The sequence below is a fragment of the Drosophila willistoni genome, unplaced genomic scaffold (genome assembly GCF_018902025.1).
Source record: "Drosophila willistoni isolate 14030-0811.24 unplaced genomic scaffold, UCI_dwil_1.1 Seg589, whole genome shotgun sequence".
In the NCBI taxonomy this organism is placed as follows: domain Eukaryota; kingdom Metazoa; phylum Arthropoda; class Insecta; order Diptera; family Drosophilidae; genus Drosophila; species Drosophila willistoni.
The window spans coordinates 1-17,086 of record NW_025814507.1 but is presented as its reverse complement, the minus strand read 5'-3'; positions in this window follow the sequence as shown (position 1 = coordinate 17,086).

Sequence of the window (17,086 nt, the reverse complement as noted above, 5' to 3'; positions counted from 1 at the left end):
TTTGAGCGATTTGTATTCTTTGAAGAAGTTGTAGGTCTTGGTAATCTAAGATAAACTGCATATTAACGATTTTCAATTGAACGCCAGTACTTGTTTTGGATGTGGTTCCATCGCATAGTCGGACAAAAGTTTTCTCTGCTTTATTGTGAAATTATTTCTGAAATTAAAGACGTACGCATTTAAATTTTTCGTTTTATTTTCAGTTCAAGGTCTTATAATTCTAGTGAAAGAAAAAAAGCGGATTCTAGCGCTCAAAGCATAATCGGGCACAGTTAAATTTCAACGAAAAGAATCGAAAAAATAAAAGATTAATATTTTGTTGCGTAATCGGAGCCAATCGGAGCTTCGGGAAATGCTTATGCCGTTACCGAAACTCTCGTTGCGACAGCGCATGGGCAGCGGATCTCTGCTGCCAGTTTCAAAGTAATTCAAGCTCTCACTCTATCCCTTTCAATTGCGCTATACCCTATTTTCCATCTCCCTTGCACGCCCTTTGTATGTTTGTGTGCACTGTACACGCATACACTTGCGGTTTTTGTATCAATGCGTCTGCATGTGTGTCTGTTCTGTTGATTACGAGCTGGTGGCAGCGCTGTCGGCTGCGGTCAAGCAGAGCCGATAAATAATGGCATTGTGTTCTATTTATCCTTTCTTATTAAAATTTTGGTCCATGATGTCTTACATTCAAAACTATCAAAGACTATATACAGTGGTGTTCAGAGGGTAAGCGCTTTTTATACCCTTGCAAAGAGTGCATATTAAGATGATTAAGATCGGACAACTATACCATATAGCTCCCATAGGAACAATCGGTTGTAAGCAGTGACTTTGATCCATAACTTCGTTATTCGCTAAGCTAAGATTTTAGGCCGTTCTTTCGCAAGCATTCGACTTTTTAGATAAAACGATTTTACACTTTGACGGCTACAAGTGAGGAAAGAGTAACAAAGAACTTGCAAGGGTATACAAACTTTGACGCGGTCGAAGTTAGCCCCGGCACTCTGGTTTTTTTATAATCTTTGAATTTGATTTTCTTGGTTTTAAAAAAATTTCATTAAGAAATTTGTTCAGTTATTTGTTGGTTAGTGTATTTAGATGATGACCTATTAATAATTGGCTATTATTATTGTCGTGTCAGCTTTCAAGGTTTTTTTTTACAGGTGCGTTTGAACAAAAAGCCCCCCCTTCCCAAATTCTGGTCAATAGTTTAGCGCAGTCCTTTCAAAATTTTCTTTGGCAGCGATAATTGACTGCCCAGATCTTCCAAATGCATAATTTGCTCAGCATCGCCATCAATTATTTCATGTACATGAAGGATCATCGGTATGTGCAGCTGCTTCAATGAGGTGTGCAATAGATGATAGTTGGCATGCCAGTCGGTTAGATTAGTGCTATATTGACTAACCAATTCCAGACGATCACTGCCCGGCAATATCCGATCGAGCAGATGGCACCAGACCGCTCCATTAAGCAATTCTTTGAGCGATTTGTAATCGCTTTTTTAATATTATAGTTAGACATGTGTATTCTTTGAAGAAGTTGTAGGTCTAGGTAATCTAAGATAAACTGCATATTAACGATTTTCAATTGAACGCCAGTACTTGTTTTGGAGCCATTTGAAATTTTGGGTTTTTGTATGTATGTGGTTCCATCGCATAGTCGGACAAAAGTTTTCTCTGCTTTATTGTGAAATTATTTCTGAAATTAAAGACGTACGCATTTAAATTTTTCGTTTTATTTTCAGTTCAAGGTCTTATAATTCTAGTGAAAGAAAAAAAGCGGATTCTAGCGCTCAAAGCATAATCGGGCACAGTTAAATTTCAACGAAAAGAATCGAAAAAATAAAAGATTAATATTTTGTTGCGTAATCGGAGCCAATCGGAGCTTCGGGAAATGCTTATGCCGTTACCGAAACTCTCGTTGCGACAGCGCATGGGCAGCGGAGCTCTGCTGCCAGTTTCAAAGTAATTCAAGCTCTCACTCTATCCCTTTCAATTGCGCTATACCCTATTTTCCGTCTCCCTTGCACGCCCTTTGTATGTTTGTGTGCACTGTACACGTGTGTCTGTTCTGTTGATTACGAGCTGGTGGCAGCGCTGTCGGCTGCGGTCAAGCAGAGCCGATAAATAACGGCTATTGTGTTCTATTTATCCTTTCTTATTAAAATTTTGGTCCATGATGTCTTACATTCAAAACTATCAAAGACTATATACAGTGGTGTTCAGAGGGTAAGCGCTTTTTATACCCTTGCAAAGAGTGCATATTAAGATGATTAAGATCGGACAACTATACCATATAGTTCCCATAGGAACAATCGGTTGTAAGCAGTGACTTTGATCCATAACTTCGTTATTCGCTAAGCTAAGATTTTAGGCCGTTCTTTCGCAAGCATTCGACTTTTTAGATAAAACGTTTTTACACTTTGACGGCTACAAGTGAGGAAAGAGTAACAAAAAACTTGCAAGGGTGTACGAACTTTGACGCGGTCGAAGTTAGCCCCGTCACTCTGGTTTTTTTAAAATCTTTGAATTTGATTTTCTTGGCTCTCAAAAAATTTCATTAAGAAATTTGTTCAGTTATTTGTTGGTTAGTGTATTTAGATGATGACCTATTAATAATAGGCTATTATTATTGTCGTGTCAGCTTTCAAGGTTTTTTTTTTACAGGTGCGTTTGAACAAAAAGCCCCCCATTCCCAAATTCTGGTCAATAGTTTAGCGCAGTCTTTTCAAAATTTTCTTTGGCAGCGATAATTGACTGCCCAGATCTTCCAAATGCATAATTTGCTCAGCATCGCCATCAATTATTTCATGTACATGAAGGATCATCGGTATGTGCAGCTGCTTCAATGAGGTGTGCAATAGATGATAGTTGGCATGCCAGTCGGTTAGATTAGTGCTATATTGACTAACCAATTCCAGACGATCACTGCCCGGCAATATCCGATCGAGCAGATGGCACCAGACCGCTCCATTAAGCAATTCTTTGAGCGATTTGTATTCTTTGAAGAAGTTGTAGGTCTAGGTAATCTAAGATAAACTGCATATTAACGATTTTCAATTGAACGCCAGTACTTGTTTTGGAGCAATGGCAATGAAATTTGGGTTTTTGTATGTATGTGGTTCCATCGCATAGTCGGACAAAAGTTTTCTCTGCTTTATTGTGAAATTATTTCTGAAATTAAAGACGTACGCATTTAAATTTTTCGTTTTATTTTCAGTTCAAGGTCTTATAATTCTAGTGAAAGAAAAAAAGCGGATTCTAGCGCTCAAAGCATAATCGGGCACAGATAAATTTCAACGAAAAGAATCGAAAAAATAAAAGATTAATATTTTGTTGCGTAATCGGAGCCAATCGGAGCTTCGGGAAATGCTTATGCCGTTACCGAAACTCTCGTTGCGACAGCGCATGGGCAGCGGAGCTCTGCTGCCAGTTTCAAAGTAATTCAAGCTCTCACTCTATCCCTTTCAATTGCGCTATACCCTATTTTCCATCTCCCTTGCACGCCCTTTGTATGTTTGTGTGCACTGTACACGCATACACTTGCGGTTTTTGTATCAATGCGTCTGCATGTGTGTCTGTTCTGTTGATTACGAGCTGGTGGCAGCGCTGTCGGCTGCGGTCAAGCAGAGCCGATAAATAATGGCTATTGTGTTCTATTTATCCTTTCTTATTAAAATTTTGGTCCATGATGTCTTACATTCAAAACTATCAAAGACTATATACAGTGGTGTTCAGAGGGTAAGCGCTTTTTATACCCTTGCAAACAGTGCATATTAAGATGATTAAGATCGGACAACTATACCATATAGCTCCCATAGGAACAGTCGGTTGTAAGCAGTGACTTTGATCCATAACTTCGTTATTCGCTAAGCTAAGATTTTAGGCCGTTCTTTCGCAAGCATTCGACTTTTTAGATAAAACGTTTTTACACTTTGACGGCTACAAGTGAGGAAAGAGTAACAAAAAACTTGCAAGGGTGTACGAACTTTGACGCGGTCGAAGTTAGCCCCGGCACTCAGGTTTTTTTAAAATCTTTGAATTTGATTTTCTTGGCTCTCAAAAAATTTCATTAAGAAATTTGTTCAGTTATTTGTTGGTTAGTGTATTTAGATGATGACCTATTAATAATAGGCTATTATTATTGTCGTGTCAGCTTTCAAGGTTTTTTTTTACAGGTGCGTTTGAACAAAAAGCCCCCCATTCCCAAATTCTGGTCAATAGTTTAGCGCAGTCTTTTCAAAATTTTCTTTGGCAGCGATAATTGACTGCCCAGATCTTCCAAATGCATAATTTGCTCAGCATCGCCATCAATTATTTCATGTACATGAAGGATCATCGGTATGTGCAGCTGCTTCAATGAGGTGTGCAATAGATGATAGTTGGCATGCCAGTCGGTTAGATTAGTGCTATATTGACTAACCAATTCCAGACGATCACTGCCCGGCAATATCCGAACGAGCAGATGGCACCAGACCGCTCCATTAAGCAATTCTTTGAGCGATTTGTAATCGCTTTTTTAATATTATAGTTAGACATGTGTATTCTTTGAAGAAGTTGTAGGTCTAGGTAATCTAAGATAAACTGCATATTAACGATTTTCAATTGAACGCCAGTACTTGTGTTGGAGCCATTTGAAATTTTGGGTTTTTGTATGTATGTGGTTCCATCGCATAGTCGGACAAAAGTTTTCTCTGCTTTATTGTGAAATTATTTCTGAAATTAAAGACGTACGCATTTAAATTTTTCGTTTTATTTTCAGTTCAAGGTCTTATAATTCTAGTGAAAGAAAAAAAGCGGATTCTAGCGCTCAAAGCATAATCGGGCACAGTTAAATTTCAACGAAAAGAATCGAAAAAATAAAAGATTAATATTTTGTTGCGTAATCGGAGCCAATCGGAGCTTCGGGAAATGCTTATGCCGTTACCGAAACTCTCGTTGCGACAGCGCATGGGCAGCGGAGCTCTGCTGCCAGTTTCAAAGTAATTCAAGCTCTCACTCTATCCCTTTCAATTGCGCTATACCCTATTTTCCATCTCCCTTGCACGCCCTTTGTATGTTTGTGTGCACTGTACACGTGTGTCTGTTCTGTTGATTACGAGCTGGTGGCAGCGCTGTCGGCTGCGGTCAAGCAGAGCCGATAAATAACGGCTATTGTGTTCTATTTATCCTTTCTTATTAAAATTTTGGTCCATGATGTCTTACATTCAAAACTATCAAAGACTATATACAGTGGTGTTCAGAGGGTAAGCGCTTTTTATACCCTTGCAAAGAGTGCATATTAAGATGATTAAGATCGGACAACTATACCATATAGCTCCCATAGGAACATTCGGTTGTAAGCAGTGACTTTGATCCATAACTTCGTTATTCGCTAAGCTAAGATTTTAGGCCGTTCTTTCGCAAGCATTCGACTTTTTAGATAAAACGTTTTTACACTTTGACGGCTACAAGTGAGGAAAGAGTAACAAAGAACTTGCAAGGGTATACAAACTTTGACGCGGTCGAAGTTAGCCCCGGCACTCTGGTTTTTTTATAATCTTTGAATTTGATTTTCTTGGCTCTCAAAAATTTCATTAAGAAATTTGTTCAGTTATTTGTTGGTTAGTGTATTTAGATGATGACCTATTAATAATAGGCTATTATTATTGTCGTGTCAGCTTTCAAGGTTTTTTTTTACAGGTGCGTTTGAACAAAAAGCCCCCCATTCCCAAATTCTGGTCAATAGTTTAGCGCAGTCTTTTCAAAATTTTCTTTGGCAGCGATAATTGACTGCCCAGATCTTCCAAATGCATAATTTGCTCAGCATCGCCATCAATTATTTCATGTACATGAAGGATCATCGGTATGTGCAGCTGCTTCAATGAGGTGTGCAATAGATGATAGTTGGCATGCCAGTCGGTTAGATTAGTGCTATATTGACTAACCAATTCCAGACGATCACTGCCCGGCAATATCCGATCGAGCAGATGGCACCAGACCGCTCCATTAAGCAATTCTTTGAGCGATTTGTAATCGCTTTTTTAATATTATAGTTAGACATGTGTATTCTTTGAAGAAGTTGTAGGTCTAGGTAATCTAAGATAAACTGCATATTAACGATTTTCAATTGAACGCCAGTACTTGTTTTGGAGCCATTTGAAATTTTGGGTTTTTGTATGTATGTGGTTCCATCGCATAGTCGGACAAAAGTTTTCTCTGCTTTATTGTGAAATTATTTCTGAAATTAAAGACGTACGCATTTAAATTTTTCGTTTTATTTTCAGTTCAAGGTCTTATAATTCTAGTGAAAGAAAAAAAGCGGATTCTAGCGCTCAAAGCATAATCGGGCACAGATAAATTTCAACGAAAAGAATCGAAAAAATAAAAGATTAATATTGTAAGATTCCAATTATTTAAAGTCTGTTAAATGCTCATGCATATATCGATTGTTAGTAATAAATGTCGATTGTTAGTAATAAGTATCGATTGTTAGTAATAAGTATCGATTGTTAGTAATAAGTATCGATGGTTAGCGATAAGTCCTCGATAGGTTGAGAGACGGCGTCTCTCTTCTCTTCCGGCGATGCAACGAGCAAGTTGCATCTGCGCAAAACCCAAAGATTAAATCCGACCAATACAAACTAATCTTTATCATTTTTACTTAATAATTAGGTGTTTACAACTCAGAAGTGGGATGACCACCCGAAAGAATACATATTTCGGGACACGGCACGCCACACGTTCCACATCTAGGACGGCCGCCTCCACGCCCACCGCTGTTAGTGCACCCACTGCGGTGACTACCGCTGCAGTACCCGCGGCCACAGCAGCCGCCGCTGCTGCACCTGCCGCTGCAGTACCGAGAACCGCTGTGCCGACTGCTGACACACGCGCCCCTGCCGGGCCCGCCGCTGCTGGGCCAACTGCTGATATACTCGCCCCTGCCGGGCCCGCTGCTGCTGGGCCAACTGCCGCCATACGAGCCCCTGCGGGGCTAACTGATGCCACATTCGCCCCAGCCGGGCCCGCCGCTGCCGGGCCAACTGCTGATATACTCGCCTCTGCCGGCCCGCCGCTGCTGGGCCAACTGCCGCCATACGAGCCCCTGCCGGGCTAACTGATGCCACATTCGCCCCTGCCGGGCCCGCCGCTGCCGGGCCAACTGCCGCCACACTCGCCCCTGCCGGGCCCGCCATTACGGTACCCGCCGCCGCTGCCACTGCTGTACCCGCTGCCACTGCTGTACCCACCACCGCTGTACCCGCCGCCGCTGCCACCGCTGTACCCGCCGCCGCTGCCACTGCTGTACCCGCTGCCACTGCTGTACCCACCACCGCTGCACCCGCCGCCGCTGCCACCGCTGTACTCGCCGCCGCTGCTGTCGCATCCATGACGGTACCTGTCGCCGCTGCCACTGCTGTACCCACCGCCGCTGCCACTGCTGTACCCACCGCCGCTGCCACCGCTGTACCCGCCGCCTCCGCTGTCGCATCCATTACGGTACCTGCCGCCGCTGCCACTGCTGCACCCGCTGCCACTGCTGTACCCACCGCCGCTGCCACTGCTGTACCCACCGTCGCTGCACCCGCTGCCACTGCTGTACCCGCTGCCACCACCGCTGCCGCCGTTGCCGTCTGCCATGCGGGCTGCGGCCTCGCTCGCCGCCCCCGCCATTGCTCCCGACGCGGACCCATGGGAAGAGATGCCCGCTTTAGTGCACTCCGTATCGACTGCCGCGGCCGCCATCACACCGGCCACTTCCGCCTCCCCCAGCCTGGATGAGCAACTGGTGACGCTACAGAAACAACATGAGTTGCTACAGCTACAGCATCAAATCCGCAAACTGCAGCAGGGGATTGACGAATCCCAAGCACCGAGGCAGCAAGTCTGTGACGTGAGTGTTATTGAGAGCATGGTGGCTCGATTTTCAGCGGATACCGCATACGATGTGAAGAAATTGCTGAACGATCTGGAAGACGCATTTGAAATTCTGCAGTTGAACGACCGCCTACGGTTGGTCGCATGCCGTCGTATGCTGGAAGGTACGGCGGCGGTGCTGCTGCGCACGGTATCGGTGCACAGCTACGAAGAATTGAAGGCAATCCTCTTGCGAGAATTTGGACGCTCGTGTAGCATCGAGGAAGTGTACCACGCCTTGCGTGGCCGGCACATCAAGGCAGGCGAGGGATGTTTAAGATTCGCAATCGAGATGCAGGAGATTGCCATGAATGCTCCGATTCCGGAGAACGAGCTGGTCGACCTGATCATTGATGGACTGCGGGACAACTCTACTCGAGTCGGCATGCTGTACTCAGCTCGGACAATGGCTGAACTGAAGCCCCTACTGGAACGCTACGAGCGCCTCCGTATGCTGGCCGCTGCCTCCAGACAAAGCAATAGTGTGAAGGCGCAGCCAACAACAACTGCCGTGGCGCCTGGAAACAAATCGTCAGGCACCGTCACGAGTGAGACCAGATGCTTCAATGGCATTACAAGAGTCAATGCCCGAAACCAATGAGACCTCCGAATTCATGTTTCAAGTGTGGCATAGTGGGCCACAGCTACAAAAACTGCCCGTCTCGAATTGGGAATGCCACCAATATCACTGCCGCCGCCGCTGATGAAGCGGGAGATCGACTAGACCATTTATAACTGGTGAGTGTTGCTTTTGTTTGTAATGAAGTGCAAGATAGGAAATTTATAGATATGTTTTCCCTCCTGGATTCGGGCAGTCCAAAGAGTTTTATCCGTCAATCTGAAGTCCCCTCCAACTGCCGTCTTAGCCCCCGTACATTGAACTGCCGTGGTTTAGGAAATAGCCAACTTCTGTCCTTAGGCCAAGTCCAGTGTAGTGTTCGCCTCCGCAACACACAGGCAATACATACGTTTGAAGTCCTGACGAACCAAGCAACCGAACTGCCGATGATTATAGGTAGAGATCTTCTGTATAAAATTAATATTAGACTCTGTACACTGAAGGAACGAGCATATGAAAAAGAATCGTTGATACTCATGAATAAACCGACTGAATGTATAAATCCAAAACTTACTGCTGTTCTGAAGTCCTTTGACATATTTATGGAAAAGAGAGTGATACTGCCGTGTGATAGGAATGAGATTGTACCTGCCGAATTGTTGTCTGATTCTCCCTTCCGAAAACTTCTGCTGTACCTTCGGAAACATTGAACGATGCACTTATGGCGATAAATTCCATTGAGCTCCCTGCTGTCAGTGAATTAGACTTTGATATAGAGCCCGCGTTACGGGAAGAGCAAACCGCAGCCCTTAAGTCTATTATTTCCACTTCGTATGTACAAGTTGATCCAGATTTAATCAAGCCCATGAACTATGAGATGAAAATAGAATTGACTAGCCAAACTCCGATTTTCTGCCGCCCCCGCCGTCTGTCGCACCACGAACGCATCGAGGTGCGTGAGATTTGTGACGATCTCTTGAAAGCTGGCATTATTCGACACAGTAGTTCCCCTTACGCTGCCGCGATTGTCCCTGTACGCAAAAAGGACAACACCCTAAGAAAGTGTGTAGATTACCGCCCGTTGAACAAAATTACAGTTCGAGATCATTTTCCGATTCCTCTTGTTCAATGAAAGACGTTAGTGTTTCTTGAAGTTATTAAATGTTTATTTATTTATATATATATCTAGGCACTAGCACATAAACCAGTGACTAAAGGTTGTCGCAACCAACACATAAATTGGGTGGACCTCGGAGTGAGATTACAAAGGTAGAGATGGGGGCCAAAGACACAGCGATGCACACCCGATGTAGCTACAATTGGTATCTGATCTTACTAAGAATAATGCATTTCTTTTATAGTACAAAATAGCGAGCTCACCAGTGCATAGTGTTAGGTCAGCAAAGTACGTTTTTATTGATTAACTAGGTCTTTATTGTTTACTGCTGACCATATCAGATCTACTTATGACTGATGAGCCATCGATATCTATAATCGGGTTACATACTTAACATTGACATACATTTCCATTCGTTCTATATTATAATTGGCTTAATGTTAGCTTATTTTATATAATCTAAACACCAACATACTCCCGGCCGTTGAACACCTGTTCAACGTTATCCAACGTTGACCGCAAAATTGCTGGGGGCTGGGCTTACTGCAGCAGGAGTCGGTATGGGATTGACGACAACCTCACGGTTGTCTGCTCTGGACCATTGTGTCTTGGGGGTTGTGAGCATCTTCTTATTCCATATACCATCACAAGAACCAATGGTATTGTTAGCGCTACGTAGGAGACTATAACATGGTGAGCCGGCTGGCTGGGGTCTTCTGGCAATTTCCAGTTTTGCTTAGTTTCCAGTTTTCCTTGAATGTTGCTTAGTTCGTCGTAGCTTAGCTGCATCTTTGTGAATTGTGTTGTTGTTGGCGCTACTTTTGTTGGCCAATGCTGAAGTTGCCAAATCGGACATATGACAATTTCATTGTGTCTGTCGTAGTTATACGGTGACCTGTTATTCGTATAGCAGAACTCCTAGCTGTACACGTCGGGTCTAGAGTTAACAATCCAGTCTTCTTAATAGTGACATCTTGTATATTATCGTCACAGGTCACTGCGAGTTCAATTGGTCTAGTGGTGGCAAAAATCCACTGATTTTTGTGATACATGTTGTACCACACGAATGATCTGTTTGTGTGTTGTATTTGGCAAGTTGATGATTTTGTGTTTTTGAATAGCTGGAACTCACAGTTGCTATTAGCCGAAAACGTCGTTTGTTTATCAAAACAAATATATTGCTCGTTGTTGAGCTGATGCATTGTTCCAAATCGGCTCTTGAGAGCCCAATGTATTGATTCTGTTCCTTGTTGACAGCAATGATGGGAATTTTAATGTTCATGATTACAATCCCATGAGTTCCAATTGCTGGAATGGGTACCAGGTTATACAGTTGCACTGCCTGCGTTGCCACTAATGGAAATGTGACCTTAATATCACATGATTGTTTGCGATTGTGCCTTGTGCCTTCATTAAGCCATATAATTGCAAGACGTCGTTATCTGGAACTGGCAAATCCAAACCAAACGGAAGATGTCTCTTCAGTTGGTTCAGATGTTCCCGAAGCTGGCCTGGTGATAGTAGTAACGGGCTTATTTTGCTATGATGGGCATCTGTAAATACTCGGGAAATTTCGGTTTGAATTCGTTGCAAATTCCCTGCAATAACTGTCATCTGAGTAGTTAGCGTGATATACCATTGCAATGCCTTTACTGCATTGTCCTGGACCTTGGTCATGTCGTTCATTTGTTGTTCCATTAGTTTCATCTGATTTTCAATTGTGGCTTCATCTCGCTTAATGATATTTATCGTTGAATCAATTACAGATGTCTGATTTTGCAGCAAGTTCAATAATAATCTTCATTTGATTTAACCTTTCGTATGGTGCCTGACATCTCTGTTGCATACTTTGAGTCCAGTACACCAAATAAGCCGTTCGCAATGTTCCCAATTATATCTAAGGGCGATCGTCGTTGGCTTTCTATGTGAAGGAGATCATTTCCTGTCCGTAGCTCTGAGTTGACATGCTCGAAGTGTCTCTGCATTGCGGTGCATGCCTCTGGAACCTTCATTAACACGCATATTTCTCCAACCTTTACTACTCCGTCTGAAAATGTCTTCAGTCGGCCCAATATGTTCGAGATCGTAGAATGCCACAATAGTCCAGTCAGACGTTGCCATCCTTCCTGTACCAATACTTTCATAGTATATGCCTGGTTTGGGGTTGAATCGAGTTATATTAGTTCTTTGAGCAAATGCTATAGGCAATAATAACAGCATTAGGCAGATCGTCATTGCCAACGTGGCAGACCGATCGATAAGCGTCTTTTTGTTTTTGGTTTGGCGTTGTCCTCGATACCAGGGTCTTTTTGGGAATTCGATTCTGTGTCATCTGCCTCGATTTTACGTTTTGTCGCCGTCTCTCTAAGCAAGGGGGCCAATTTATGGATAGCCCGCTTGTAGGTGCCTCTGGCTGTTTTAACGTCTACCACGCGGACGTATCCATCCAGGCCTGGATATAGTTTAACAATTCGTCCAATTGGCCACTCAAAATTGGCACATTATCCTCCTTTAGAATTACCATCATGCTTCTTTGACATTGTTTATATGGTTTTTTCCACTTGGAATGTACCCTGCATTCTTGTAGGTACTCTTGAGACCATTGTGTCCAGAATGTATGCTTAAGCCGTTGCACTAATTCCATTGCTCTGGAATCGATCGCTGTGTTATTGGCTCTGCATCTGGTTGGCTACTCCGATCAATAGGTGGCCTGGGGTTAGAGCTGTTAAGTCGTTGGGATCGTCTGAGTTTGGCGTTAACGGACGAGATTTCAGCACTGCTTCAACATTGAACAATGATGGTAGACAGTTGTTCGAACGTTAAGTTTGCTGTCGATACGTTTTCAACAGTAAATGCTTAGCGGACTTTACCGCAGCTTCCCATAATCCTCCGAAATGTGGAGACCGTGGTGGTATGAACTTAAATTGCACTCCTTTTTGATTGCAAAATTCCTTGATACTACCTGCTGCCGTTTCTGAGTGTATTGTATCGGTCAGTCCTTAAGTTGGTTGTTTGCTCCAACAAAGTTTGTTGCATTCGCAGTATAATGTCTGCATCTTCCTCTGCGCCCAATAAAGCGCTGAAGCGCGCCCACAAATGAGGAGGTGGACAGGTCTCCGACCAACTCAAGGTACTGCCTGGTTGCAAGCATACAAATACTGCAATGTAGGCTTTGTCGGGACTTTTCCTCTAACCTTATGGTGGATCCAGAATGGTCCACAATAGTCTACTCCGGCATTGAGAAAGGGTCTATCTGAGATACCCGATGCTCAGGTAAGTCACCCATGACTTGTTTAAAGAACTGCGGCCGGTACTTGGTGCATACTACGCAGCCCTGGATCACATTCCGGACCATCGGTTCACCTTAATGATGTGGTACTGTTGCCGAGCTATTCCGCGTAGTGCCTCATGTCCACAATGAAGATTTTCTTCATGAAGTTCCGTAGCATCATTTTTACCACCGGATCATTATACGGCAAGAGATATGGATTCCTTGTTTCCGTTGATACTGGTGCTTGTTGTAGCTAGTTGCTACTCGTATGATTGAATCTTCATCCAGTATTAGTGGCAACGTTGCCACCGTGCTTTTGCGATCTAGCGGTTGATCAGTCGTTTCTTTAAGTGCCGTAATTCATATGCAAATCCTGTTTCTTGAATTGCTTAATGATCACTCTCCGTGCTTGGTCCAACTCTTCCAACTCTAACTGAAGCCGTTGGTTTCCTGTTCTGCTTGTGACAAAACCGTAGCACATACGCCACTATTCGCTGTAGCCGGTAAAACGAATTTTGTGATTTACCGTATATATCCATTCACTCTTGTTGTTGCCGTGGCAGTCACCATGCTGAATACCTTGGTTTTCTCTCAGCGGTATCCATCGTGTGCTCTGTAGGCTTAATGTGCTGCCAGCCACGTTGTGGTCCATGCAGAAATAGTGGTCCATACAACCATAATGTATGTGTGCTAAGCTGAGCTGCTGATATGCCTCGAGATAGAACATCAGCTGCGTTGAGCGCTGATGACACATGCGCCATTGCCTTGGATGTGATACTGCGTGTATTTTTGTCAACCGATTAGCCACAAACGTGTGGAATGTGATGCCCGTGAATAATCCACGAGAGTACTACTGTTGAATCTGACCAGAGGAATGATTCCACACTTCTGATCCGAATGGAGATCCTGTCGAACTCTATCCGTGAGTTCACTCCAAGTACAGCTGCACATAGTTCCAGCCGGGGCAGTGTCTGTTTTTCCAGGGGAGCCACTCTCGACTTGGCGCACAACAATCTGACCGAAATTTGCCATTTTTATAGGTGATCGACATAAACTGCCGCACCATACGCCTTTTCTGATGCCATCAACAAATGTATGCAATTCCTTTGTAGTGGGGACCTTGCCATCAAAAATATGCCTTGGAATTTTCATGTGGTTTAGATGCCTGTACATCCTCTCGATAAGCTTCCCATTGCTTCTCCAAATACGGCGGTAGGTCACCATCCATCTCAATTCGTTCGGTAGCAACATGTTGAAGAAACATTTTCGCTCTTACCACTACCGGTGCGAACAGTCCTAGAGGATCAAAGATTTGACCGACTTCGGATAGCACCACTCGTCTGGTTATTCCTTTTGTATGTCTTTGAGCCTTTCCACATAATTGGTCTTCTTTGGGTGCCCATATGATTCCCAATGTTTTGACACTTGTTTGTTCCAGTGTGTCACCGAGATTGATGTCGGCAATCGTATCTTCCTTTGGAATTTCCTTTAGAAGTTGACTGCTATTTGAACACCATTTTCGTAAGTTGAAACCCTTAGGTTTAGAAGCTCTTGTCTTATTTGCAGGGCTTCTGGTAAACTGTCTTGCTCCTGATGCTCCAGACGACAATTTTTCAATGTTTTTCAGTGCCAATATTCAGACACTTCGTCGCTAAATATGGGGCTGACGTGTTCCATAAGTCACCGTTTTTAAACGATAAAACTTTAGTTCTTGACTTGGATCCTCTCTCCACACAATCATCTGATTGAATTGATCGGCAGGGTTTATCCAAACTTGACGATACATTTTTTCAATATCTGCCGTAAACACATATTGTGGTCCTGAACCGCAGAAGAATTGAGAAGAGTTGACTCTGTACAACTGTCCAGGATATAAATGTCGTTCAGTGATTTTCCTGATGACGTTTTGCATGATGCATCAAATACCACTCTAAGCTTGGTGGTGTACTTTCTGGTTTTAGTACACAATGATGCGGTATAAAGTAATGGTTCTGGGAATTTGTTCTACCATTACTTGCTTCATATGTCCAAGCTGTTCATATTCTGACATAAATTTTACATACTCCTTTTTTATGTCAGGGTCATTCGCCTCTCTAATGACATGATCTTCTTATGGCTACTTCCCGAGATTCTCCAAGAGATGACGCCTCTCAGCAAATGGAAGCTTTACAATTAGTCGATTGTCCGCCGCCGTGTGTAGGTTATCGAGGAAGAATTTTTCACAATACTCTTCCTCCGGACTCCTGTACCTTTTTATTGGCTCTAGTGTCTAGCTGCCAGAATCTTTCCAGTGATTCCTCTGGATTCGTCATGCCTACCATACATGTGATTGAAGCTGACGTTGACATATTAATTCTGCCAGCAACAAATCCAAACTCTGAGTTTTGTAATGTTGGACGGTTTCGATTGCCCCGTCTCCTTTCTGGTAGCAGATAGCATAGTGATCATCAGCTCCCAACAGCATATCAATTTTTCCGGGTTTATCAAATGTTGGGTCCGCTAATGAATGTTGTCTGGTAATGTGACTTTCTGCGTTATTTGTTCTGTGGGTTGGTCACCTATTATGTGTGGCAATACAAATGCCTCAACTAGCATTGCGAACTTGTTGTATCTTGACCTTACAACCAAGCTTACTCGCGCCTTGCTTATCTGTGGTTGACCACCCCACTCCATTTATATGCACATGAGTCTCGCTAATTTTAACGATAACTTCTTTACCAGTCTCTCTGAGACGAGATTTACTTGAGAGCCGCTATCCAGGAGTGCTCGAAATTCTCCTTTCCTTTCATTGATCCCTTTTACCACTACTTGGCCGTTCCAACAGGTGTATTTTCTGCCAATTCCATACGCAGAAGCTGCAGAAGCAGATGTAGCAATTTGGTTGCCTGTTTCTAAATGCAACATTGTGTTATGTTTTTATCGCATTTAAAGCATCCCTCCAAGAGCAATTTTTTGCCATATGGTCCGGCTTGAAGCAATTGACACACAATTTGTGTCTCTGCACCCAATTAAGCCGCTCTGCTGCGGATTTGATTTTGAACTTTTCACATTGGAAGAGTTTGTGCTTGCTCTTTCGCAGTAAAGCACACAGGGTACTGTTTGTCCCAGATGCTGTTGCCATGTCTTCCTTGGACTTGGTTTTTCAATGCTGCGATTTTCGTTTCTTGGTTTCCCAATCGCCTCTAATGTTAGGAAGCGCTGTTCCAAGAAGGATAGGAAGTCCTTTACTGTCCTGCAGATCCCTTGTGTTGGAAAGATTGCTCATATAGTGCGTGGTTGAATCTATCCAATTTTCTTTCATATGAACATTATGACAGCATCTGACGATTCCAAATTGACGCCTACATTTTAAGGCTTGCAATGATTCAAAAATGTTATCATGCAAATTCTTTATAGAAAGCTGCGTCATTTCCCACATTTGGGTGATCAAACAGCTTTGCCAGTATGCTGTTACTAGAACTCGTTTGTTATTAAACGTTCCTGCAACACTGACCAACGCAGTGTTGTAATGGCTTCTGTAATCCAGGTCCGTATCAATCTCTCTGCTTCTCCAGAAAGTTTGATTTTAAGTACACACATTTTCTCTATCGTGGATGCATTTGACTCATGAACCACCTTTTATAGATGTCATGAATTGTTGCCATTCAGATAATCCCCATCAAATTTGGAATGGAATTTTGGTAGTGCAATGATTGTATCGATTGCAATACAGGTGGTGATTGTATCACTACATTTTCTGCTGGTGCCACACAAATTTCAGCATTGTATTTTCTGCGCGCACAACGTAGCTATATTGTATCCCGGCTTCGGCTGGATTTTCAGCTAGCCGATGAATCTCATTAATGGATTTCTTCAATTTGCATCATAATTTGTCGACTACCGATTTGTAAGTCATTTTATCTTCAGGCACAATTGTCTTAATGTCCTGGACAATGAACTCCAGCCGAGCACTTTGCTTACGAACCAGTGGTTTGATCATGACTTCGCTCTTCCCTCTCGTTGGCGAGCTTCGCTCTCTAGCTTTATTTTTGCCAAATGGTCCTTCCAATCTTCCTATATAGATACAACCGTCTTCATTTGCTGAAATAGTCCGTTACAAAGTAGTCATCTTCAGTTGGCACGTTATTTAATTTTCCATCAACTCCTGATGACTTTTCTCGAAGTTCTCCACATGTATTCCAGGAGCTCAAGTTTCCCTCGAAATATGGCTTCGTTTTCCTGGCGAAAGAATCTTTTTTGGT